Below are 27,821 nucleotides of genomic sequence, written 5' to 3' on the forward strand. Positions count from 1 at the left end.
CTGATTCTCTAGGGTGCCGTGAATCAAAAAAGATTGGGAACCCCTGCCTTATGGGCTTCGAGAAACCATTAATCAGGCTCACCTAAATACATGGAGCTGTCAGCAGACTTTTTAACTGTTTAAAAGTATGACCGTTTATGAGAATTAAGATCATCACAGAAGGCTCCTTTTGCAGCAGTTACAGCATTGCAGTCCTTTGGCATTCTAGCTGGTAATTTGATGTAATTTTACCCACCTTTCCTGAAGCTCCTCCCACAACTCGGATTGGCTTGATGTGTACTCTCACAACAGCTGAATGGGGATGAGATCTGGTGACTGCGCTGGCCACTCCATTACAGACAGAATACCAGCCGTCTGCTTCTTCCCTAAATAGTTCTTGTATAATTTGGAGGTGAGCTTTGGGTAATTGTCCTGTTGGAGGAGGAAATTGACTCCAATCAAGCACTGTCCACAGGGTATGGTATGGTGTTGAAAAACTCAAAATCCATTTTACCTTGTACAAATCTCCCACTTTACCAGCACCAAAGCAGCCCCAGACCATCACATTGCCTCAACCATGTGTCACGCTAGCAGTGGCACCAGCTGGAGTGTAACGGAGGCTAGGTGCCTTGATGTAAGGTTTTTGCATAAACTACAGAAGGGAGTGATGCAATTGGATAAAAGAAAACCAGTTTTAATAAAGATACTGTAATACAGGAGATGAATAGTGGCACAAAGGTGATACTGAAGATATGCAATAACCAAAGTCAATGATATATAAAAGTTATTGTAAAGTTCGTAGTGGGTGGAGCACGAGGTTGATATCTGAAGATGGCTTGAAGTGTAGATTGGATAATAAACTTAAACAATTGAACTGAAGAATATACTTGGAAAGAGAATTGGATTGAGCCAATCAACTGGTGGCTGCTGGACCGCGAGCGGCCATTGGCTAGCGGTCCAGCAGCATATGCAGCACCGCAGCAGCACGTCTCTCCCGCATACACAGCGGGGGAGACGTGAGGGGACGGGAGCAGGGCAGCCAGCGGGGGAGCGGGGAGACGAGGGGGCGGCGGCGGGCGGCCATCTTTGATGTGGCTGCGGCGCTAGCTCCCCGCTGCTGCCGCTGGTCACACCAGCGTCCCCCTGCCTCCAGCGCCCCCTGCCTCCAGCGCCCGGTGCGCGTGCCCCCCCAGCCCCCCCCCTAGTTACGGCCCTGCTCTTGGAGATACCTGGCAGGCGGCAGCGCTGTCAGCAGGAGGGAGTCAGATGTCTAGGGAAGGACATCATTGTACTGACTGACTCCTAGACCTAGTCAGTTAGTATTTATCAGGAGGGCTGCACTGCAATTGGTTGGAGCTGATTGGCACTGCAGTCCCATTGGAGAAACCAGATGGCCTAGGCGGCGACAGTTCCCAGCCTGCAGGAAGCATGTGCAGCAAACTCCAGGCTGTGTGTCCAGCAAGGCCCAAACAGAGGCACAGAGCATCATGGAGCCTCAGGCCCCATGCCGAGCGGTACCCGCATGTCACCAGCTCGCACGTCATCACTGTCACCAGCAGGTGCACTGAAAATCGGGAATTTACCGTTTTTTAGCTGCAGTGGGAAAGGGGCTGGGAGGCCTTTACTTTAATAAGTTGGTATTTTAAAGTACAGTTTTGTGTAGCCTGTCAGCACTTTTTAAATAAAGGATATTAAAAAATGCATCCTGTCTTTCCACGAGTTGGGTTTGGTTTTAGCACTTAATCTCTTATACATTTAGCCAGATCTGTCACTCATCCCCTGTGTGTATAACGTTCCCGCCTAGCGGCATACACAAACCCGCCCCCCCTAGGGAAAAGACCAGTGTTATACACACCACCACCCCCTTGACATCACCTCCCCCACCCAGTCAGGGCTACAGTACATGCCCACCATCCACCATGATGTAGGTGAGGAGCACCCCGCCCGGAACCCCGCAACCCCCCCACCCACGTTTCGCGGACTCCCGCAACCCCCCTTCCCACGATTCACAGGGGACACTTTTTACATAAGGTCCCCCAGCCATACCATGAGCACCGTGGCTGTTCAGCCTTGGACGGGGTACCTGGGGGAGTGAGTCCCCCCCCCCCAAGGCTTCACCCATCCAGAGTGAAGCCTGGGGCTGTCACTGGCATCCGTGGGCTTTGGACGCCGGCCTGATAGTGTTAAATCATTCATACATAACATTGCTTTATACAGGTGATCTACAAGTCCCAGCATGTGGTTCATTAATAGGCCCACTGGGACTTGTAGTCCACCTGTAAAAAGAATGTTAAAATAAAACACACACACAGAAAAGTATAACTTTATTACACACACACACGCACACACACACTTGTGGTTTGCCAAGTCCCAGCATGCGGCGATTGGCTAGCGGTCCAGCAGGAGACATAATAGCGTGGACAGGGAAGCTGAGCTCAGCCGGGCAGAGCAGGGAGCGGGGGAGCGGGCTGCATGGCTCCGGTGCCCTTTGATGTCTTAGCGCCCAGAACTCATGCTCCACCAGCTCCGCCCTCCCTATGCCCCTGTGCGTGGATGCCATCGGTGACTTGCATAGTCGCCATGGCGTTCACTCAGAGAGGAAGGGGGGGGGGGTGGAGGCAGGCAGGGTGGCGTACGCATGGGGACATTCAGCCTTTCCTGGGCTTACCCACGAAAATGCTGGGTGCACCCATGCGAATGCTGGTGGGTAGCTGCCTGCTGGGGGCGAACGGCTGACATCACAGGATGTCAGCTGCCCTCCCCGTTCTTGGACCGGGACGGTACGAATATATTTTTGCACTGCTGTGGCTTCATGCAGTAGTGTACGGCCACCTTAAATTTCCTTTTTCATATATTTATATTACTGTTTCCATTATTACTTATTCTGCTGTAGCGGTTTCCTGGAAAGCGCCCGGCATTAGTATGTGATGAATCCACCGCCCAAGTTTCTGCTTGTAATGAGCTATAACTGACCTCTCTATTGCCCCAAATAAGTCACTTTGGTGGCATTTATGTTATTGTATGACATTCTGAGAACAGTTTTAATGAGCGTCTGAATCCGGCCTGGCAAAGCCGGCTAATGGTGTTTTCCACTGATGTTACTTTCAGAATGAAAACAGTAATTATTGTGCATTAACAATGAATGACACAAGCACCCACCACTGAGGATGATCAGAAATGACCATGTAGATAAATGTGGTGAACAGCTAATCGCCTTGGGGCGGTTCATTAATACATGATATGCAAAGTGATTGGCTGTAAGAGGTGAGCAAAACTGTGGTGACAATTTGGGCCTGTGGATGCACACATATTCTGCAGCACTTTACAGAGCATAGATATGAGCAAAACACATACTAAATTACAGTACAAGACAGTTTAGGACAAGTACATGGTAAATATGGAGACTGAAGCAATCATCAGGGTGGAAGAAGTTTATATTCTAAGAAAGGCGCATAAGGAGAGAGGGTCCTGCTCGTGAGAGCTTACATTCTAAAGGGGAGGGATAGACAGACAGGGGTAACACAGAAGGGGAAGAAATGAGCATAAACAGAAGGTTAGGATGAGAGATGGTCAGGTTTTATGCAGGAGGGTTGGAAGAGGTCAGCTTATGCTGGCCACACATCAGACCAACTTCCCTCCAATCATCCAACTAGTTTCTTGGATGGAATAAAAATATGGTACTGGATGGGAGCAAATGTAATATTTACTGCAGAAATTTGCTCCCAAATTCTGGGAAAGGACACAAACTGTCGCTCAGACACGGTACTGTTGAACCTGTTTGATTTAAACAATTTGACTAAATGTTTTTGTCCATTTCCTGGGTTTGTGAGCACATTTCTGATTGTCCTTTGCTCCCATCCAGTACCATATTTGTATTCCATCCAAGCAGCTAATTGGATGGTTGGTGGAAAGTTGTTCTGATGTGTGGCCAGCATTAGTCTTTGATATTTTAAGTCTTAAAAAGCACTCTTTATTGCAATAAAAATATAATTAAAAAAAAAAAGAAGGAAAAAAAGAAAAAAACAAAAAAGCGCTGGGTCATCCAAGAGTAGACAGTAGAGAGACAGTTGGAGATATGAGTGAGGATGGAGGGAGAGAGATCAGGAAAGGAGCGGTACATTTCAGTATCATCAGCATAGAGGTGAGAGTGGAAGTTGAGTGAGCAAATAAGCTCACCCAGAGAGGACGTATAGAGATAGAGAAGAAGAGGGCCAAGAATAAAATGTTGGGGGACACCTACTATCAATGGAAGAGCAGGTGAGGTGAAGTCATTAGAGGTACAGCTGGGCATTTTGTAAATACAAGCATAAATAGTGATATTCAAAGTCTTAGCAGTTGTAGAAATGGTGATATTATGGATAAATAGCCAGATAAAGCAGCCAGGAGTAGTATGTTGTGAGCATGAAGTGAGCTTACTCAAAGCAGTCCCTTGGTTTTCTGAGTCGCTGTTGTTTTCTGTCTTTCTGTGTCACTTTGATACCAAGATACCAAGCTGGTTGTCAGTTTTTGTCCAGTTTAAGTCCAGGCTTAAGCTATGTAACTGTTTTCTCCCTACTTAAAAATCTTCCCACTTTAAATTCAAACTAAATATCAATAGTCAGCTTTCAATGGTCAGCCAGGCTTTGGTCAGCCTGCTATCCTCATTATCTCATTCTTCCCTAAACTTTTTCTTTTTCTCCTCTATTTCTCTGCTCTTCTTTCTCCACCCATCCCCTCTCTCGCTCTCTCTTTCTCTTTCCTTCCTCTCACTGAGTCTTTTACTTTATTTTTCTCCCCTGCTCTCTCTACCTGAAACCTTCTATCTCACTTCCTGTCTCCTTCACACCCTCTCTCACTCCCTGTCTCTCCATGACCCCCTCTCTCACTCCCCTTCTCTCTCCCTTTCTCTGCATGACCCACTCTCTCACTCCCTTTCTCTCCATTCCCTGTCTCTCCCCCTTTCTCTCCATGATCCCCTCTCTCATTCCTTGTCTCTCTCCCTTTCTTTCCATGACCCCCTCTCTCACTCCTTGTCCCTCTCCCTTTCTCTCCATGACCACCTCTCTCACTTCCTGTCTCTCCCCTTTTCTCTCCATGACCCCCTCTCTCGCTCCCTTTCTCACCATGACCCCCTCTCTCACTCCCTGTCTCTCCTCCTTTCTCTCACTCCCTGTCTTCTTGTCCTTATATGCCACATGGGGTCGCTCTAGGTAAGCAGCTCCTAGTTTAGATACATTAAAGTAAAGTGCCATTACCATGTGGCTCTACACTAGGTAATTATACTAGATTGGGGTAACAATGGTGTGGGGTGTGGTGCCCCTGGACTGGTAGGTGGCACTGAGATGGCACACTATTACATTCTATCTAACACTTACTAATCTCTTCAATAACACATTCATCACCTTTCTGTACATAGCTCTGGCTTCTCAGCTAACATTTATTAACACTTTCATTTTCTCACTGGTGTCCTACTTTAAGGCTTATGCTGATTTCTTGGGGTGCTGCACCCCCACTTAGATATAGCAATAGTGACCCCCAACACATAGAGAAGCCTTGATGACGGCTTGGGGGCTCACTCATATATTTGCACAAATATATGTAACTAAGATCTCAATATTCTATTACCATATATATTGAGAGCCAGCCCTAGCCAATTTGGTGCCCTAGGCAAGATTTGGGCTGGTGCCCCCTTGGAGACATTCTCACCACCAAGCTTAGGTGCAATCCTGAATCAGGCCCATTGTTCTGGCACTGAATACAGGATAGCCATAGATTGGATCACAGGAAATAATACCTTTACTAATTATTCTAATGAGCAAAGTTTTATCCCTAATATACACTTGGTGTCTCTGTTACATTTGACTCCACAGACTCTTCCAGAGTCAGTGCCGGAAAATGTCCTTCTTAACTCCACCTGCATAGCGTAGCGGTTGGTCAGGTCTACTATGAAGGCCTCTAAGCAAATATCCATTTTTCTCCCTCTATGGGGTACCCCCAGTTTTACCCCTAATCAGTTCACAAATATATTTAAATGATGGTATTTAGGTGGTCTCAGATCTGTGGCTCATCTTCTTGCTGTGGATTCATTAACCCCTCTAACTCACACACAATTACAAGACAAATACCCACATCTTCAGATACCACACTTTGCGTCTAGTCAGGCACCGAGTTATGCTCAATCTGTTTTGACATAAATCTCGGACAGATAACGCATTATGTACCCTAGACAGACTTGTACATGTGAGATTGGATAGAGCTATCCAACATATATGACATCTGTAGCTCAAGTCTGTCGCTAGATCAAGCACCAAGAGGTATGCTACAATGGCAATTAGACTATTGTATTGTAATTATCTATGAAATCCATGTTAAAATCCTACCAGTTTTTGAACAAATGTCTGGTCTCTACCTCTCATATGGAAATGCACCAGAAGATCTTACACAGATCATATTTTACTCCGAGACTCAAACAACTCATAGTGGAAGCCCCCGACGCTAACTGTTATAAATGTGGTAATCATAATTCAGATCTAGTCCACTGTATGTGGTCTTGTACTGTTGTACAGTCCCTTTGGCTTTCCCTGCAAGAATATATAACATCGACATTAAACTGAGAATTTAACATTTCCATGTCTTGGGCATTTTGGGGCACTTACTCCTCTAGTGACCGTAAGAAACTAACACCTGGCAATCGTTTACTGCTCATCAAACTGGCAGCGACCATAAAAAAACTATCCTATCCCAATGGATTTCTCCCGATCCATTCCCTTATCCCTAGCCTATTCTAGAATATCACATCTGTTCACGATGGACTGGACAGAAATATCACTTTAAAAGGAGAAGCTGACAGCAACGTTTTTTGATACATGGTTGCCATATGTCCGAACCCTGTCCCCCCACTGAAATTGGCCCTTAAGGATTCTTTTTCATATAAATTTAAGTGAGAAAGAAGAGGGGTTGTCACAATAGTGGTGCACCTTAAATAAATTGCGAGACTTAAAACATAATTTTTAATAAGTCAATTAAAAAAGAAATCGGCTGCGAAATATGACAAAACAACATAGAACATTTAACATGGACAGTGCTTGTGTGAACTTAAAAAACTTGGGCTCATGCGGCGTCCCTTTATTAGTAGTATAGCTTACATATATGCAAGTCTCACCCTTAGTGCTGGCTGTTGTGCCTATAATGCACTAAAGGGGACTCAGAAAGCTCTTTAATAAAGAAATGATCATCTGCCTGTGTCTTTATTTATATGTACATTGCTCAGAATTTACAGGACAATTGGAAGGGTTTGAATATAGCTGACAATTGAACGGTCTCTGATTAACTGGATGCCCCAATCTGCATTAGAATGGTAGTGACTGCCTCGATATCATTGGTCGCTGTATAGTGTGAAATTCTACATGTATTTCTACACAGTGTCGAGGTGGGGTTTATGAGCAGCTGGCGCGAACGCCTGATGTATACTGCTTTGGAACCCCCTTTGGGTCACTCCGTTTATGGGTGCATATGAACGGCCAGTATTTTTACCAAAGTAAATTCGGACAGAAATGCCAGCATATGAGGTATATAAATGGTATCTCCGGGGTCTGGCTGCCGTATCCTGACCCTGTCAGTTTATGGGGTCAGAAAAAATCCCCCAGGACTGGCAGGCGGTAGATGACTGACGGCTAGTTCAGATCTCCCAGTACTGTATAGTGAGGTGCTGATGATTTATTTTATATAACTGGAAATGCGCTACTATATAAATGGATAGTGATTGCCTTGATACATATAGACACTGTGTAGACAAAAGATCATAAACACAGTTTCAAGGTGGGGTTATGAGCAGTTGGCACAATCGCCTAGTATGTACTGCACAAATCACCCTCTCTATCACTATTCCTACAGGCGCATAATAATTACCAGTGTCTGTACCAAAAATAAATTATGGACAGAATTTACACCATATCCGCACTGATACAGAATTGCATAGGGTCTGGCTGTAGTTTCCGTCCTTGCCAGGTCATGGGTTCACCGGTATGTATCACCCAGGGTTGGCAGGCGGAGATAACTATCAGCTCACGATCTCCTCTTGCTGCTGCAAGCGGCAATGTACATAAATTAAAGAAAATTTCTCAACTAGACATTAGAGTCCTTAAAAGGACTAGAAATGACAGTCAGGCAGGAAAATAAAAAAGATAATTCAAGGGAGCGACCGCACGGCTGCTGGAGGCCGGCGTACACTTCGCAGTTTCTTCCTCAGGGCGAGGAAGAAACTGCGAAGTGTACGCCGGCCTCCAGCAGCCGTGCGGTCGCTCCCTTGAATTATCTTTTTTATTTTCCTGCCTGACTGTCATTTCTAGTCCTTTTAAGGACTCTAATGTCTAGTTGAGAAATTTTCTTTAATTTATGTACATTGCCGCTTGCAGCAGCAAGAGGAGATCGTGAGCTGATAGTTATCTCCGCCTGCCAACCCTGGGTGATACATACCGGTGAACCCATGACCTGGCAAGGACGGAAACTACAGCCAGACCCTATGCCAGGGGTTCCCAATCTTTTTTGATTCACGGCACCCTAGAGAATCAGAATTTTTTTCACGGCACCCCTAGGTCCCAAAAAAATTAAGTAGATTGGGTTTATATGCGATTCTTAGCGGCAGTTATGTGGTAAAGGGCAGGATTTGCTTCTGTTTGTACACATTCTATGATTGGCAGCCACCAGCACTGGTTTTGCTCATAAATAATTAACCATTAATAATTTCAGTTGGTCCTGGACCACCAACCCGCGGCACCCCAGGGAGCCGCGGCACACAGTTTGGGAACCACTGCCATAAGGTATTCCTAGTGCTGTCTATACTTACAGTAGTTAAAATATAGAAAAATTTTAAAATAAAGTTGCACGCTAACATTTGTGGCTCTGGCAGTAATTTTAAGAGGGATTATATGTATCATTAATATTTATAAAGCGCACACATATTCCTCGGCACTGTAGCGTTGCACTCATCGCATCAGTCCCAGTGAAGCGTACAATCTACTGTATATTCTCTACCACATGGAGGCCCAGCTCATTTTTTGGCAACACAAAAACATCCATATTAAAAAAAAAAAAAAAAAAAAAACATGTAGCTAACGTGAGGATGTGGTCCGTTGCCCCGGGAAACGCACTGCCTACATATAAAAAATCCATTTAGATAGATCCTTTAATTAGTAGGGGATTTTGTGTCTTCAATTAATGTCGGTAATTGTTGTAAGCGATATGTCTTGATAATATGTGAGACTTTGACGGAGTAAACTGATACACTCCTGTTTCTTTGTACAATGTACCTTTTATTAAAATGATTGTACATGACATATTATGATAACTCGACATCTGTTCATTGTTATATTGTTGTGAACAAATTATTGTCATTATGATGATCATCGTGATTTATTTTTATGTAATAAATGGTATTTTAATAAAAATAATATAAAAAAAAAGGAATCGGTACTTGTTTCCTAGCACGGCCACAATCGCGGGCATCGTGTGCCTTAACTTTAAGGCACACGATGCCCGCGATGCCCACGATTTCCCTTAAAAAAACCACAACTCTGGTACATCGCGTCGGTCGTGTGCCTTAAGAAGGCACACGACGCGACCGACGCGATGCCCACGATTTCCTCATAGGATTCAATGTTAAAATATTTTAACATTGAAACTGAGTCCATTTAACATAGCAAAAAATGGGAAAAGGCCCAATATGGGCCATTTCTCATTGGGTATGGCCCCGTCACGATTGACGCGAACCCGAAGCGTGGCGAGCGCAGCGGTGCGCGTCCTCCGAACTTTCCATTCCCCTACTATCCACGTCGGCGTGGAGTTGAGAACAGATTAGCGTAGCGAGCCACCGATCCCGAAGCGTGGCGAGCGCAGAGAGCCCCGCACGGGGACGCGGATACCTTCACAGGTATCCTTGTCCTCTCGCGGGCTTCACAGCTGCCCGCGTGCGCTCGCCACGCTTCGGGCTCGGTGGCTCGTTTGACAGGACCATGCACAGATCAGTGAAGTCTGTGCATGTCTCTGTTCAAAAAGGTGTGTAAAAGTAAAACAAAACAAAATGAAGGGGGAACAAAGTGTTGGAGTCGTCCCGTATTTACAAATCCATCACCGGACTCTTAAACTGGGGCATATGACCCCGTATTTTGGAACCAGCATGTGGGATAATGCCACAGCTGGGACACTTTTTTTGCAAGGTCCCCCTACCGTCACATTACCCCCTGGCTGGTCAGCCCTGGACGGGTCACCCATTAAAGTTGTCTGAAAAGCTGTCAAAAAAAATCACACCCTATAATATCTCTCCCCAGATCTCCACTATACGGGAAGAATTCTAAAGCCCACAATTTTTTTTAATCATGCGCATGTTGGTATCAGTGACTTCCAATCGTGGCTCCAGGGGAGCTAGTCAAGGTTACCTCAAATTTTCCGGTGGGTCCCTAATACTAAGTTTGAACCTGGGGTGCAGCACCCCAAAAAAAGCCACCAAAAGCCAGTCACCTCATGGTAGCACACAAGTGAATTGACAAGTGGGTTAATAAGAAAGAAGGGTACTTGTGTACTATCACGGCGCCCATCGCATCGCAGACCATAAGGCATGCGATGCAATGCGATGCGACGAGATTTCCCCCGATGTCATACAATGTTAAAATTGTATAGCATTGTACTGTATATGGCATATGCGATGCGATTTTAAATTGTATAAGCACCCTAATGGGGGCTTACAATGTTAAATGCACCCCCACGCCACCCCCACTATGATAGTGAACCTGAAGCGTGGCGAGTGCACTGAGCCCGAAGCGTGGCGAGCGCAGCGAGCTCTACGAGGGGACGCGGAGTACATGTAAAGTAATATGCCTCTCCTCATGGGGCTCGCTGCGCTTGCCACGCTTCGGGCTCGGTGGCTTGCTGCGCTCGCCACACTATATAAAATCAACTCCACGCCGACGTGGATAGTGGGGGTATGAAAAGGTAGGAGGACGCGTACCACCGCCCCTCGCGGGCACGCTGCGCTCGCCACGCTTCGGGTTGGCGTTCATACTGGGGGTGGCGTGGGGGTGCATTTAACATTGTAAGCACCCATTAGGGTGCTTATAAGCACCCATTAGGGTGCTTATACAATTTAAAATCGTATAGGGGGCTTATACAATTTTTAATCGCATCGGTGTGCATCCCTTGTATGGCATGCGATGCAATGCTATTAAAAGTCGTGCGACTTAATATCGGGGGCGCCGTGATAATACACAAGTACCGAAAGAAGTAATAGCTAGGGGTTAAATAGTGTTAAGGAAAATACTGGAAAATATAATTAGTGGAAAAATAAATAGTGCTAAATAAATGTTATGATGTGCCACCCAAAGACAACCCAGCCACGTCAACCCAAGGGGAGCCGCGCCCCAAATCCATCCCTAAAACTAGCACAATGTACACATTTTCAGGACTTACCTTAATTGTGCCTTTAGTCCCAATGTGCAGTCTGTGGATACCAGGGATCCGACTGGTTGTACCATTTAGATCAGGTGGGCGGGGTGCTACTTCAAGGTGAGCGAGTCCCAACCCTCATGTGTACTAAGTACACAATATTTGAGTATATGGGGGGGGGTCTTGAAATGAACACCCTAATAATATACAGTCCCTGATTAACCAATAGGCGCATCAGGCTGCACCCTAAGCGCCAAGACTGTTGGGGGGGGGGGGGGGGGGGGGGTTGTGCTGTTATTTTTTGTCTTAAAAAACTCCCAAAAAGCATCAAGTCTTGGGAATGGTCAACACATTAACAGGTCTACAAAAGTTTTTCATGTTTTTTTTACATTTGGACCTTTTTATACTTTAACACATCCACATGGACTGGGAATGGTAAAGTTGCAAGCAAAACAAGTCATGCAAGGGTACGCTATTTGGGGGTAGACGTGCTCAGGTGTTGACATTGACACCAAAAGAAATGTGAAAATGCAAGTTGACCTTTTAATGTGTCGACAAATCTATGTCAGCCTTGTATTGACCATTTTGTCGACCTTGTGCACGACAACCTTTTCACAATGTCGACCTTGTTCATGTTGACTGTTTGGTGTCACCCTATTACCTGTCTATCTAGACACTATTAACCTTTGAAATCCCTAAACCTTAGTGAACACCTCCATCAGGTTTCATATTGGTCTAGTGCTCTGGCGGATCCAGGGGGGGGAGGGGGGTGGCTGAAGCACAGTCCACAATTCAATCAGGCTCTTTGATTCTTGAGACGTATCCAGCTTTGCTTTATGTATGAATTTTCTGATTATTTTAATACAATGGCCCTTATTCTGATCGGTGCGGATATTCCCGCTTGCGTACGGCCCGCCGATGTTTATCGTCTGCGCATGTGCAGAGGTCACTCTGCGCATGTGCAGGAGATTTCGCCGCATGGATTCTTTATACGCCGCACAGGGGGCGTAGAGGGGCGTGAGGGGCTACTTAGCCTCATTACCCTATGCATACGCCCCCCGTTTCATGGGCGTTCCCATGCAAACGCGGGGCGTATGCATGGTAATGAGGCCGTGACGCGTGGGTACGGGGCGGGCATCTGACATCGCCGGATGTCAGCTGCCCGCCCCCATACATGATTTCACACGGACAAGTGTCCGTGTGGTCTTGTGTTGCGGGACCTGGTGGAGCGTGCGGCCCTGCATTCGATGTTCGGCGACCATCGAATGCAGGGGCTGCTCCCACCATGGAGGAGGCGTATCCCCGTCCAATTTCATGCGGATCGCCACATATCCGCGTACGGACGGCAGGTGGCGATCCGTATGGAAGGCGGGGATTCGCCTGCACGGTTGCGGCCGCATATTCTGATCGGGCCGCACTGATCAGAATAAGGGCCAATGTTGCATTGTTGAATTCGTTCTGTTGTTTTTTTGTACACAAAAAAAGAATAAAACTCCGAAGGTGTTGGCATCGCCCTGTCTCGTACTTCCTATCAGCGTAGAAGTGCACTTTCCTCAGCCACGCAGCGCATTAATAATACACGGAACAGGCTCAGAAGGTGGCCTACTTAGATATACATGTTCGAGTCGCACATGATGACTTATCAAGGATGGATTTAACTTGCAATCTTCTTTCGTCTGAGACCCTGAGCATCGGGGTGCAGAAGCCCTTCAGGCAGGGAGGTTAATTATGTAAATATAATGTTGTACTTGATCATCTCTGGGGCCCGTCAGCTGGCAGGTGACAGCCGGCTGTGGCATATAATACAAGTCTAGGATTAAGTGCTCACTGGCTGCTTAAATATTGATCGGCACATTCTTAACCTTAACAATGATTTCTGCCTGATATGTAGCAATGTTACACAGTGCTGGAGTTATGGGCCCTACACATGGAGAGATTTGTGCCAGAGATTCATAATGGGAGATTCAGCATGAGAGATTTAAAATCTATCACAGAAAGTGTTTATTTATTAGCAGTTTCTTATATAGCGCACACATATTCCGCAGCGTTGTACAGAGAATATTTTAACATTCATATCAGTCCCTGCCCCAGTGGAGCTTACGATCTATATTCCCTACCACATGTACACGCGCACACAGACATTCTATGGTTAATTTGTTGGGAGCCAATTAGCCTACCAGTATATTTTTGGATTGTGGGAGGAAACCGGAGTAGCCGGAGGAAACCCACGCAAGTACAGGGAGAATATACAAACTCCACACAGTTAGATTCAAGGTGGGAATGCTAACCATTACACCCTCTGTACTGCCATGTTTTGGTCACTTTTAGTGGGAAATTTACTATTACGGCCGATCCCAGTATGACCGAGATCGGCCATATACGACTCGAAAAATAGGAATTTGGTACTCACCGTTAATTCCCTTTCTCCGAATCCGTAGGGGACACTGAAGTCTACGCTGGGGGAATAGAGTGGTGTAATGGAGGAGTCGGCACTTTAAGAACTTGAAGTGTGGCTTGGCTCCTCCCCCTCTATCCCCCCCTCAGACCTCAGTCTTAGTTAACTGTGCCCGAGAGGAGAAAAGAGACCAGGGAATCCCCGATAGAGAGAGAGAGAGAATAATAATAACAAAAGAACATATCATACGATAACAAGCAAGTCACCAACAAACAAACGCATGCACAACCAAACACAACTGCATGCGCCAAAGACAAACCCCCCCCCTTCAGGCATGAACAGCGCCGGGAGGGCGTTCAGTGTCCCCTACGGATTCGGAGAAAGGGAATTAACGGTGAGTACCAAATTCCTATTTTCTCCTTCATCCTTGGGGACACTGAAGTCTAAGCTGGGGACATCCCAAAGCCATCCCCACGGGTGGGAAGGCACTGGGCATCCTGAAGCACCGCACGGCCAAAACTGGAGGCAGAGGCCGCAAAGGTGTCAAACCTATAAAACTTAACGAAGGTATTAGGGCCCGACCAGGTGGCCGCCCCTACATAACTGTGCTAGGGAAACCCCCCTAGCTGCGGCCCAGGAAGGCCCCACCGAACGGGTGGAATGGGCCAAAATCCTAGCTGGCGGTGACTGAGAAGCATGAAAGTAAGCTTGTTTAATGGTGAGACAAATCCACCTAGCCAAAGTCTGTTTGGACGCTGGCCAGCCACGCTTCGCCGAGGAATAAAGAACAAAAAGCGAATCCGATCTTCTGAGATCCTTGGTCCTATTCACATACACCTGCAAGGCTCGGACCACGTTCAGCGAAGCGGAATCTCCCGTAAGAGCTGGAACCACGATTGGCTGATTTAGATGATAGGAAGACACCACCTTTGGTAAATAATCCAACCGGGTCCGAAGTTCAGCCCTGTCCGGATGAAAAACCAGGTAGGGAGACCGGCAGGAGAGAGCGCTAAGGTCGGACACCCGGTGTGCCGACGCTAAAGCCAGCAGTAAAACAGTTTTCCACGTTAATAAACGCAAATCAACAGTGTCTAAGGGTTCAAAAACACTTGACTTAAGATAATCCAGGACTAATGAAAGGTCCCAAGGTTCTTCCGGAGCCCGCACTGGGGGTTGAAGCCAGAGAACCCCGCTCAGGAAGGTCTGCACCTCTGGAATAACGGCAAGCCGCCGATGAAAAAATATAGATAAGGCGGATACTTGCACCCTCAGGGACCCTAGGCGCAGTCCCGCCTTAAACCCTGACTGCAGAAACCGCAGCAAACGAGACAAAGAAAAAACGGCCATGGGCAAGTTACGGCACTCGCACCACGCCACATAGGCCTTCCAAATGCTGTAATAATGCCGGGAAGTAACCTCCTTCCTGGCTCTCATCATCGTGGGAATTACCGACTTAGGAATTCCCCGTCTGCTCAACAGCGCGGCCTCAACAGCCATGCCGTCAAACGACGTTGCCGTAAGCCTTGGTAGGCGAACGGCCCCTGCTGTAGAAGATCGTCCCTTAGAGGAAGCTGCCATGGATGATCTATCAGGAGCCCCTGAAGCTCGGCATACCAAGGACGACGAGGCCAATTCGGAGCCACCAGAATGACCGTTGAACTCTCCCGTTTGATCCGTTTGAGTACCAACTGAATCAAAGGCAACGGAGGGAACAGATGTATGAGGGAATAATCCCAATCCGCGGTCAGCGCATCCGTCGCCACCGCTTCTGGATCCCGAGACCTGAAACAGTACAGCTGCACCTTCCGATTGTGTCTGGAGGCCATCATGTCCACCTGAGGCATTCCCCAACGATGGACAATCTGGGCAAATACCTCCGGATGTAGCGCCCACTCCCCAGGGTGGACGTCCTGGCGACTCAGATAATCCGCCTCCCAGTTGTCCACCCCGGGAATGAAGACCGCTGACAAGGCTAGAGCATGCCGCTCTGCCCATTGAAGAATCGGACGCACCTCCTGCATGGCCCCGCGACTGCGTGTTCCCCCCTGACGGTTTACATAAGCCACAGCCGTGGCATTGCCTGACTGAATACGAACAGACTTTCCCCGGAGGAGCCAGTCCGCATTGGACAAGGCCAGACGAATCGCCCGAAGCTCCAAAATGTTTATGGAAAGCTTCGCTTCCTGAAGAGACCAACATCCCTGAAAGTGACGTCCCAACACTACAGCCCCCCAACCTCGGAGGCTGGCATCGGTCGTGACTATCGTCCAATCCCAGATTCCAAACCGGCGGCCCTCCAGCAAATTGGCCGACAGCAGCCACCACTGGAGAGAGAGCCGGCTGCAGGGAGAAAGAATCACCATCTTGTGCATGTGCACATGGAAGCCCGACCACTTCTTGAGAAGATCTAACTGAAAAGTCCTCGAATGGAAACGGCCGAACTGGAGGGCCTCGAACGAGGCCACCATCTTGCCCAGCAGCCGAATGCATAGGTTCGATACTCTCCGAGGCTAAAGAACCTGCCGAACCAAATCCTGCAGGGACAACATCTTTTCCCGGGGTAGAAAAACCTTTAGAACCGCCGTATCCAAAATCAACCCCTGGAACACGATCCTTCGAGAAGGAGTCAGCTGAGATTTTTTGTAATTGAGGATCCAGCCATGGAGTGTTAACGTCTGGCAGGTCACCTGAATCGCCTGAGTCAACTGATCCCTGGACCCGGCCTTGATCAGTAAATCGTCCAAGTATGGAACAATCTTTACTCCCAGAGAATGCAGCAATGCGACCATTACTGCCATTATCTTAGTGAAAAGACGTGGTGCCGAAGAAAGGCCAAAGGGCAGTGCCCGAAACTGAAAATGCTGGTCCTTGATCGCAAAGCAAAGAAACCGCTGATGAAGATCGTAAATGGGAACATGCAAATAAGCATCTTTGACATCCAGAGATGCTAAGAATTCCCCCGGTTCCAGCCCTGCGACCACAGAACGGAGTGACTCCATCTTGAATTTGTGGTACGCGATGTACTCGTTTAAAGCTTTCAAATTCAAGATTGGTCGAACTGATCCGTCCGGCTTCGGCACCAGGAAAAGAGGAGAATAAAAGCCCTCCGTGCGTTGTTCGGAAGGAACAGGCATTATAACTCCTGCGGACAACAACCGCTGGATCGCTTGAAGTAGCAGCTGGCGGTCCTTCTCCGCGTGAGGCAAGCCCAACTCCAGTCTGTACCCTTGTGCAATGACGGAGAGGACCCGTTTATCTTTGCAAGACCCTTCCCAGGCCTGCCGGAAGTCCAGCAGCCGAGCTCCTACTCTGGGATCCCCCAGGTAGGAGGGCATGGAGTCATGCTGCGGGTTTTTCGGTTTGTTTGGAGTCTGGGCGACGGGCGCCTGGTCCCGAAGAAGTGGTTGCGCCACCAAAACCTCTGCATCTGCCATGAGAATTGGTAAAGGACCCTCTGGATTTACCCCTGAACTTGGGTGCCCCCCAAAAGGAACGAAAAGCCGGTCCTTGATAAGGCTTTTTGGGAGGTGGAGCCGCGGAAGGTAGGAAAGTAGATTTCCCCCCTGTGGCCTGAGCAATCAGTTTGTCCAATTCCGGCCCAAAGAGGACATCCCCTGTAAACGGTAGAGCCTCTACTGCTTTCTTAATGTTCGCTTCCGCTTGCCAGGACTTAAGCCACAATGACCTTCTGGCCGTAATAGACTGAGCAGAAATCCTCGCTACCAGAGCCGCAGAGTCCCTTGCAGCCTCTCCTATATACATCGCTGATTCTCGCATCTGCTTCGCTAACTGAATGAACTCCTCAGATGAACCTTGGTCATCCAGACCCTTTGATAAATCCTCCGCCCATTTCTCCATGGCTCTACTGACCCAGGAGATCACAAAAATTGCACCTGCAATTGCAAAAATCTGCTTTAGCCCCGCCTCCAGACGCCTATCTGGCGCCTCCTTGAGGGCCACTTCCCCGGGATGGGCAGCGCAGCTTTCTTGGAAAGCTTTGACACTGATGCGTCTGCTAAAGGCGGATTCTCCCATTTTGCTCTAGCCTCCGGAGCAAATGGATATGAAGCCTTAAAGCGCTTGGACAATTGAAACTTTTTCTCCGGAGACCTCCAAATGTCCAAAAGAGGTTTCTCAAACTCTATTGACTCTGGAAAGGTTACTACTGCCTTTAGTAGCCCGGCCAAAAATAGAAACCTGAGTCGGCGGCTCCTGCTCGCCGACATTGAGAGTAGATTTAATAGCCTGAATCAGGGCCTCTATGCCCTGGGCCTCCTCCTGAGGAACCTCCTCCGCTGGAGCAAGAGGATCCTCCTGAAACACATCCCCTTCCAGAGGATCCCCCGGCTCTTCATCCGAAGTATCTACCTGTAACAATAAAGGGACACCTCGTTTCCTAGGGGGAGGAGGGGCACTGACGGGGCCCGAAGGCACCCCAGTGGCCTGGACTAATGCATCCACTGACCTGATCAGATCTCTGGCCCAGGAAGGCTCTGCAGAAGACATGGAAGCCAGTTGCAAATGCAAGGACTCCCTGTCCCTGCGAGACGCAGCCATCTCTGACGCCAGAGTGGCTAAAACACTGGTAACCCCCTCAGTGTTCAGGATGGGGACCGACTGACTCTGTCCAGAATCCCCTTTAAAGCAATCCTTACACAAGGATACACCCTTTACATGCTGTGTAAACTGCTGGTCACACTTAGTACAGGCAAACAGCTTCTGTGAAGCCTTTGACTGTGACTTGGCTGCCATACTCCAACACACACACCTTACACACTCTACAGTGAAAGAAGGTGATTAAAGGTTAAGTGAGAAGTGACCCAGGAGGGACCTGAACCCACACCTAGAGCAGAAGCACCACAAACAATAGGGGGAGAGGAGCGCACCTTCCCCGAATTAGGCCCACCCTGATAATCTCTCCAGCGGGGAAGTCTCACAAGAGAAAATCCCCTGCACTCACCCAGCGCAGTATCCAGTGAAGGCAGCCTGCAGTGAAGGAGAGAAGTCCTGCTGCCCTGTTCCGGAGACCGTAGAGGCACAGCAAGCAAGGGTAGCAGCGTGGGCAGGTTATGGCATCTGTACACGCCGAGGACCGCAGCCAGGAAGGGACAGCTAGTCTAAAGCCCGCCCCTTCTGTCCTCCATCACAGCGCGCGCTGTATACAGCGGCGCTGATTGGTATTCTGCTCCCTGCTGGACCAGCGTGTTAACCCTGGTCCAGCCGTCACCCAGCGCCTTGCGCCCGAACGCCCTGCTCTCTCCGGTGGGCGACTAGGCCGTGGCCCCGTAACACAAGCCGCAGGCGGCTGTGGCGGGACCCCGGTGCCGATGCACCTGTGGCCGGAGTAAGCAGCGTGCGCCGCAGGCGGTGCCGCTCTGACCCCTCCGGAGACCTATCCCACGATGATTTTTCTCATTCGTATTTTCTAATTTGGTGGCCATATAGACGTCACCAAATACGTATGGAGTGGCCGCACTGGGATCCATGCAATGCTGTCCAGTGTAAGATATTGAAAGAATATCCCCCCCCCCCCCCCTACACACACACACACACACACACAGCTAGAAATAGCCCCAAGCTCAAAGAATCTGTCCTGGTTTTAGAAATTGAAGGGCCAGAAATGTTGGGGTTCCCCCGGATTTCTAAAACTAGCAACATGTTCAAGGGCCAGTTCTGGTTCCCAAAATACAGGAGACAAAACGCCTCCCCTCCAGGATACCCCCTGCCCGGCCTGAAGCCTGGGGCTGTTCCCTATGCCCCAGGGCGGTTGGCACTGGGCTGATTGTAGTATTAGAAATAGAATATACTATTCTACATTGTTGTGGAACTACGAGTCCCAGCAAGCCTGCACTGCATACTGGGACTTGGAGAACCACAAGTCCCAGCATGCGGAGCAATACAGGACCAGCTGGTACTTGTAGTTCTACAACAATGCAAATAGTAAAAAAAAAAACACACACATAATAAAAATAGAACTTTATTACATACTACAATGACACACAATGTACTTACCTATTGGTGCACCGCTGGTCGGTCCTCTTGTCCAGTAGAACCCATTCGTGTGTCGGGTCCTGCTGCTCCAAGAAAGGTGCCGCTGTACCTTTTATGCTGCAGGAAAAGGTGGTGAAGACCCGGAGCAGGCAGTTGTATTTCTGCAGTGTCTCAGTTGTTGGCTCCGGACGGGGTCTGAGCGGTGCCATCCCCCCCTGTGTCCCATTGCTTGAAGCGCTGCGCCGCGGCAATCATAAGAATACACCGGAGCATCTGCCAGGAGGGAGCGGCTGGACCGGGCAGCAGCAGCACTCATCCTGGGAACCTTCACCTGGCTGCCGCCGGGAACTTTCACCCCGCTGCAGCCAGAAACTTTGACCGCACCGCCACCGCAAGTGCCTGGTAAGCCCAAAAGTGCAGGGAGCAAAGTGCCACCAGGCGAGCTGTCCTGCCCCACGACATCATGCCCAGCAGCAGATGGCTTCCATCACTCAGAAGGCCACCGCACAAGCGTGTGGGACTTCTGAGCGACTATAACCAGCAGGGCTGTTATACATTGCGGCCCCGCATTCCTATCGCTGTGTGGGCTACACACACAGCGATAGCCACTTACTGAGTGATTTTGTAAAATTGTGTAAAATCGCTCAAAAAGTGGCTGAATACGTTCTCCGCAGCTGTGGCTGCAACATTCACTGCAATACAATGCAAGGACTGCACTGTAGGTGTGGCAGATGTAACATGTGCAGAGAGAGTTAGATTTGAGTGAGTTAAAGGGTTTGATTTAATAGAATGCGATTTTTAATAAGGCTCCGAAATTGGACCTTATTGCATTTTTCAAAATCGCATTTTTTGGGAAGAATTTGAATATTTAATGAGATGCGAATTTGCAGCAAAAAAATGTGATATGGTGCGATTTTTAGTCAGAAAAATGTTTGAATTTGAGGACATGTGCAATTTGGGAGACATGGTAATTTGCGTTTTTCTGTAAAGCACAACCAGCCCCGGGCTCGTTGAGCTGGACCTGGCTCCAAAAATACAGGAGACAAAAAACTGGGGTGTCCCTTGTATTTTTCAACCAGCACCGGGCTCCAACCGCCTGCGGTGTCATGCCACAGCTGGAGGACATTTTTTACATAAGGTCCCCCGGCCGTAACATGCGCACTGTGGCTGGTCATCCCTGGACAGGGTACCTGGGAAAGCAGGGACCCTCTCAATAAAGGGATTTCCCCCCAGGCTTCACCCATTCAGAGCTGAAGCCCGGGGGTGTCCCCGAAGTCCCTGGCCGGTGGACGCCGGGCTGATACGTGTACAAAAAGTCCCAGCAGGACTTCCCGCATGCTGGGACTTGGGAAACCACAAGTCCCAGCGTGCAGGGCATTAATGTGCCCCTTTGGACTTGTAGTACACCTGTAAAAAGAATGTTTAAAAAAAAGACACAGAGAAAAGTAAAAGTTTATTATGCACACATTAATTTTACACCTGTATACTTATAAATCCTGGCTCCAGCGTTGTCCCTGTCCCCTGCAGCAGCTCACACGCACTGTCTGGCTGTAGGCGTCACCATGGAGACGCCTACAGGCAATCCGTGCTGAGTGCTTCTGTAGCACTGTGACAGCGTGATTCTCTGCCGTCATTACAACGGAGGAAGCCGGCTCACCGCGCAGTCAGTGCCGGGTGAGCTGCTGCAGGTGATGAAGACAACGCTGGAGACTGGATTTGTAAGTATATAGGTGTAAAGTGAATGTGCGTATAATAAACTTTTACTTTTCTGTGTGTGTGTGTTTTTTTTAAACATTCTTTTTACAGGTGGACTACAAGTCTTCCCCCCTGCAACGCAACATGGTTTTTCCCGTTTTGAGAACAAATTTGCCTTAAAAGTTCAATAATGATGCCTCTCTCTGAGTCATCCTAAATTTTAGTAGGTGCCCCCCAGATTCTGGAGCCCCTAGGCAGCTGCCTTATGATAGCAGTGGCCCTGAGTATAACCAGGGCTGGTGCAAGGGCGGGGGGGGGGCTCCGGTGCTCACCCGCTCCCAAGGGGGGCCGCTGCAATTTGGCCGCTCCACGCCGGGCAGGCTGCTGCATTGTTCCAGGGGGGGGGGGGTTGCCAGGTGCGGGGGATGCCGGTGATGCGGTGAGTGGCGCTAAGTAACTCCAGGGGTGGGGGGGGGGGAGCGAGTGATGCGCCCTCCGCCACCTAGACGCTGGGGGGGACACACACCTGCCGGCGCCACTCACCTCCATCCGGGGGGGGGGGGGGAGACCTGCTCCAATCTGCCGTCCTCCAGTGGCCGGAGCTGCATAGTGGTGGCCCCGGCCCTGAGTATAACGTATACTTTCTGGACATGTATTTATGTATTTATGCTAGATGCTGACTTTCCGGCACGGGGAAACCTGTAAGAGACAATGATTGGCGCTGACATGACGCATCACAATGAAATCCTTGCACGCTGTCAAAGTATTTTACTACAAATGACTTTATTCACGTTGTATGTTTTGTAACACAAGTGGATCCTCACCTTCTCCCAATTTGCGCCGGAGATCGTACAAATGTCTCCCAGCGTTAGTATCCCGGGTGGGGGGAACGCTTTGATTCTCTGCTTTGAATATCTGAGGCTGTGTGATCTGTACAAAAGAAAGTTCCATGCAGGGAATCTAGAACAACAGATCTGGATACAGTAAGAACGAAGTCAAAGGCTCCCCCCTCTCACATCACTCGCTCCCAACCGCTACAGGAACGCCATGCTGTGCTCCAATATCCCCAGCGCAGAGGTATCTTAACTTTAGTTTTTTATCATTTGGTTTCAGGATTGCGCCTCTTCATGCGGTTGAATATTAATCTTGCAATGAGGACTGTAACATGTGCAGAGAGATTTAGATTTGGGTGAGTCATTTTGTTTCTGTGCAGGGAAAATACACTGCAATATAGATCTCACTTTGAAGTAAAACCCCACCCAAATCTAATTCTCTCTGCACAAGTAACATCTGCCCCACCTGCAGTGCACATGGTTTTGTCCATTTGAGAAGGAATTAGCCTTTGCGAGTGAACCAGAATAAGGGCGAAAGTGCAGAAGTTGTTCAGCCATTTAGATACAGTGGGTGAGATTTAACAGGATGAGAGATTCAGAAAGTGAGAGATTTAAATAGAAATCTCCAGTATTTTTAAAGCGGCAATCATTACACTTCAAAATAGAACTGGTTTTGCAGTGTAAATGATTGCCGTTTTAAAAAACCTGTAGATTTCTTACCAAATTCCTCACTTTCTGAATCTCTCATCCTATTAAATCTCACAGTATGTCATTTGAAATGACAAGCGTTGATTAATTGCTTTAGGTAATTATCTCTCCAGGGACCCAGATGTACTAAGCTTGAAAAGTATTAAAATGGAAAATGATAACTTGCCAGCAGAACTGTTATTTTACAGGCTGGGTTTGAGAAAATGACAGTTAGGGGCTGATTGGTTAGTGGTTTATCATTCTCCAAGTCTAGCGCTCTCCGATAAACCCCCGTGTTTCATATATATATATATATATATATATATATATTGTTCCCTGACGATGGTATTATACCAAAACATGTTGGAATAAAGTTGGTCTGTTCCACTACTTTGCGAAGTCTTCATTACGTGTTTATATATATATATATATATATATATATATATATATATATGTGTGTGTGTGTGTGTGTATATATATATATATATATATATGTGTGTGTGTGTGTGTGTGTGTGTGTGTGTGTGTGTGTATGTATATATATATATATTGTAAGACAGTGGCAGGGAAAGTCATAGACGGCAGGTACTTTTCCCCTAGAATCCTGTCTTATGGCATATAGACTGCAGGCTATTTCAATCTGTGTGGTAAGCTCCGGCTTACAAAGGGTGTTCTGTCCTGGGCTGGTAATCAGGAGAACACCTGATTCTTTAAAAAGGAGTCAGCCCTCTCCTTAGGGCTCTCTCTCTCCCTGGGTGTTGGAGGCAGTAAGCTGCTGCTAGAGAGAGACAAGGCTGTAAGTACTGCATTACTTGATCTATATCTGCTGTATGCGTCCAGTGTCACATAGTGTGGCCCTGGTATAGAGAGGGACGTTTATTCTGTTTAGTTAGAGCTCAGACGAGCAGGTTTTTGTTTTCTGTTTTGCCTGAAGTGTAAAGGCTGTTGTTAGTTTCTTGCTCTGAGTGCTGCAATAAAACTCAGGCAAGCCCTGTTTTGGACCCAAGCCGTGATGTCACTGTCTAAGTCTGTGCCAAATCCTCACCTGTGCCTACCCGTTTGATGCTAAAACCCCACATATGGTGGAGAATGCGAGCAAGCATCTCACTTAAAGAGACATACACCGAACTATAGGACTTTTGCTACAGCAAGCTGGAAGTTGTTGCTAAAGGCAACCAGCCACAAGTGAGTGTCTGGAGTGCGCTGATACTTGCATGTCCTGGCTGAAGGCTGCTGTAACACTGCAACAGGAGACTGTTAAAATGGAGGACCTTTTAAAACACTTGGTGCAGGCAAATGAGCTGCAGCGGCAGGCAAACGCATATCAGCAAAAGGTGCATGAGGAGGCCATGCGTGCCCAGGCTGAAACCAATGTTTTGCTGCTTGAATCCAACAGACAAGCCTTAAAGGAACAGCAGCAAACTAATCTGCAATTACAAGAGCAAATACAGAATGTGGCTAAGAGTGTGGCGCAGAGTGTGCAAACACCCCAACCCTTGCTTCCAACCACACGGGCTGCAGTACAGAAATATCTGCAAAAGATGACTCTCACGGATGATGTAGAGGCCTTTCTTGCGGTGTTTGAACGTGTAGCAGAGCGTGAAGAGTTACCCGTGGATCAATGGGCAGGTGTGGTAGCGCCTTTTCTAACTGGAGAACCACAAAAGGCGTATTTTGATCTGAGTGAGCAGGATGCTAAGGTCTACGCGAAACTCAAGGGAGAGATCCTTGCTCGCTTAGGCGTAAACATGAGTGTGCGTGCCCGGAAGGTGCATAACTGGACTTTTTCTGAACAGTTACCTGCGCGGTCCCAAATGTATGACCTGGTCCACCTGGTAAGGAAATGGCTACAGCCAGAGGAGTCTACACCAGCGCAGATCGTGGAGAGAGTCGTGCTGGACAAGTATCTTTGTTCCTTACCTCCAAAGGTTCAGCGCTGGGTCGGTCAGGGCGACCCTAATGATGCCGAGGGGCTTGTCAACTTGGTTGAGAGGTACAGAGCTACTGAAAATCTAATCCAAGAAGTGCCTCCTGGACATTCCACCCTCAAGAACAGCAAATCGGCCGGATCATCTGGTAAGACTGTTCCGTTTACTAGAGGGGTAAATAATGTTGTAAAGGGAGGTGGCCTAGATGGGGAACAAACAGTGGAGAGGCGTTCCCAAGGGACAGTGGGGTCCAAACCTGGGTCGCAAAAAGACTGGGGCCGCATACAGTGTTGGCGTTGTCATGGACCTGGGCATATTGCTGCCAATTGCCCCCTTACTTCTGAACCAAAGGAGGTAGGGCAGTTATGGTCAGCTGGAACCCAGAGGCTGAAAGGGCATTCCAAGAATTAAAAGTGGCCCTTTGTAATCAACCAGTCCTGATCACTCCAGATTTTAAAAAAGAGTTTGTCGTACAGACTGATGCTTCTGATGTGGGACTAGGTGCTGTCCTCTCCCAAGAAGTTGGTGGAGAGGAACACCCGGTAACATATTTGAGCAGGAAGCTCACACCTACGGAGAGAAACTACAGTATAGTCGAGCGGGAGTGCTTAGCAATCAAGTGGGCCCTTGAATCCCTAAAGTACTATCTCTTAGGACGCTCCTTTAGATTAATCACTGACCACTCCCCACTTACATGGATGTACCAAGCCAAAGAGAGAAATGCAAGGGTCATGAGATGGTTTCTCAATTTGCAAAATTTCAAATTTACAGTGGAACACAGAGCAGGAAGGCTTCAGGGTAATGCCGATGCCCTATCCCGAACATACTGCCAGTTGGCAGACAGTGTCCGACCCCACAGGTTCGAACAGAGGGGGAGGGTATGTAAGACAGTGGCAGGGAAAGTCATAGACGGCAGGTACTTTTCCCCTAGAATCCTGTCTTATGGCATATAGACTGCAGGCTATTTCAATCTGTGTGGTAAGCTCCGGCTTACAAAGGGTGTTCTGTCCTGGGCTGGTAATCAGGAGAACACCTGATTCTTTAAAAAGGAGTCAGCCCTCTCCTTAGGGCTCTCTCTCTCCCTGGGTGTTGGAGGCAGTAAGCTGCTGCTAGAGAGAGACAAGGCTGTAAGTACTGCATTACTTGATCTATATCTGCTGTATGCGTCCAGTGTCACATAGTGTGGCCCTGGTATAGAGAGGGACGTTTATTCTGTTTAGTTAGAGCTCAGACGAGCAGGTTTTATTTTCTGTTTTGCCTGAAGTGTAAAGGCTGTTGTTAGTTTCTTGCTCTGAGTGCTGCAATAAAACTCAGGCAAGCCCTGTTTTGGACCCAAGCCGTGATGTCACTGTCTAAGTCTGTGCCAAATCCTCACCTGTGCCTACCCGTTTGATGCTAAAACCCCACAATATATATATATATATGCTGTGTGTGTGTGTGTGTGTGTGTGTGTGTGTGTATATATATATATATATATATATATCTCTCTTTAGCTACCAGTAATGAAACTCATCTCATCTCGCACTGAGTCACAGAGATAATATATGAATGTGACAGAAATGTAGCAATGTAACAAGGCACTTTACTGGCATTATTAAGAAAAGCCATTTATAGTACATACTGTATGAGTGTTTGTGTGCAATAGCATGTTAGTACATGTATGCGTGTTACATCCCGCTCCGGTACTTGCGTTATGCTGCTATATTTAGGTATCGCCTCCTCTATGCCCCTGAACCATAATCTGTAATTTTTGTCACTCGTCTCCCTGACATCACTAAACATCAAAGGTACAAATATATGTTACCACCACAATTCAGCCTGAGAGTAACATGTAGCACGTTGTGGATCACTGTATCTCAGCCAAACAGATCCTACAGCTTTTGTACGGCATTCCTACTATCCAGGGCCGGATTAAGCCATGGGGGTGCCCGAGACAAGACAGGAGGCTCAAGTGGAAGGTCAGGCAGCAGGGGGGAGGGAAGGTTATATTAGATTGGGCACCTCCAAACATGACCCATACTTGCCTACGAGCCTAATGGCCAGGATGCTCTGGAATATTATGCCCAACTACCACCCCCCACTCCCAGGGCCGGATTTGTGCCTAGGCCCGTGAGGCACCGGCCTCGGGGCGGCACCAATTAAGGGCGGCAGGCAGGCTGACATTCTGTTAAATAGCAGCATGGCACAGCGGGTGAGCAGCGGCGAGTGATGAGCGCCGCCGCCACAGACATGAATTATCATATGTCGTGGCAGCGCCGCTCTTCACCTGCCACTGTCCACCCACTCTGCCATGCACATTACATCACTGCTTAGTGGCTGGGTCCGATGGTCCCCCTGCGCATCTGGAAATGGCTCAGGCTCACTGCTGCCGACGCCCGCCCATTGGCTACTCTACACACACAGTCTATTGGCTGCTGTGTATCCAGCAGCTGAGCTGAGCGGCACGCAGATCCTCCCTGCGCTCAGTCAGTCACAGTGTGAGAGAGACTGACGGAGACACTGTGCTAATCACTGTACTAATAAGTGCCTCCCTCCCTTCGGGTCCTCCGTACAGTGAGCAGTCTTAAAAAAATATTGAGGTGGGCTACAGTTACATTTTAATGAAATATATAAATAACAATGTATATACATATATGATTACATTAAAATAGGGGGGGGGGACGACACAAAAATGTTGTGCCTAGGGGCGGCCTGACCCCTAAATTCGCCCCTGCCCACTCCCCCGGAAAGGTGGGCAAGTACCCTGCCTCTGTGTTGAATCTCCAGACCTCCCCTCGTCACACTTGACTATGACGTTTGCCAGCATGTGCGACAGTTTAGGGAGGGAACGGGGCTAAAACTAAGCAAATCGTGTAATTTTGTGTCATTTTAGCCCCCCCCTCTCCATAGAGCCGCAAA

The sequence above is a fragment of the Crinia signifera genome, chromosome 6, assembly GCF_055691185.1.
Source record: "Crinia signifera chromosome 6, ASM5569118v1, whole genome shotgun sequence".
In the NCBI taxonomy this organism is placed as follows: domain Eukaryota; kingdom Metazoa; phylum Chordata; class Amphibia; order Anura; family Myobatrachidae; genus Crinia; species Crinia signifera.